We start from the raw sequence: 577 nt of genomic DNA on the forward strand, positions 1-577 counted from the left end.
AGGTTGGTGGGTGCCGCCACCGGTCCAGGCAAAGCTATGGTGGGCAGCAAGGCTGGGACACTGGGAGCCAGGCTGGCCTGTGGGGCTGCGCCGTAGCTCACAGGAAGCCCCCCTTGCACAATGCTTGGTGGGAGTGGGCCTTGGGTGCCAGAAGCATACCACTGTTGTGTGGCTGGACTGAGTGACCCAGCACCAAGGACACCAGACCCTTGCGATGTGTCCGACTGAATTCCCCCACCGCTAAGGTAACTAGCCCCGTGAACTGCGCCTGACTGAAATCCCTCACTGTCCAATTGTGACGTGTCCGATGGAAGTGCCCCAGCACCAAGGACACTTTCCCCATGCAATGTGTCCGACTGAAATCCCCCACTGCTGAGACTAGCATCTTGTGACGTGTCTGACAGTAGTGTCCCATCGCTAAGAACACTAGTCTCTAGTAACATGTTTGATGGAAGCACCCTGCTACTAAGAGGAGTAGCCCCTTGCAACATGTTTGATGGAAGTGCCCTGCCACTAAGAGCAGTAGCCCCTTGCAACATGTTTGATGGAAGTGCCCTGCCACTAAGAGCAGTAGCCC

Source organism: Sceloporus undulatus, chromosome 4, assembly GCF_019175285.1.
Source record: "Sceloporus undulatus isolate JIND9_A2432 ecotype Alabama chromosome 4, SceUnd_v1.1, whole genome shotgun sequence".
NCBI lineage: Eukaryota > Metazoa > Chordata > Lepidosauria > Squamata > Phrynosomatidae > Sceloporus > Sceloporus undulatus.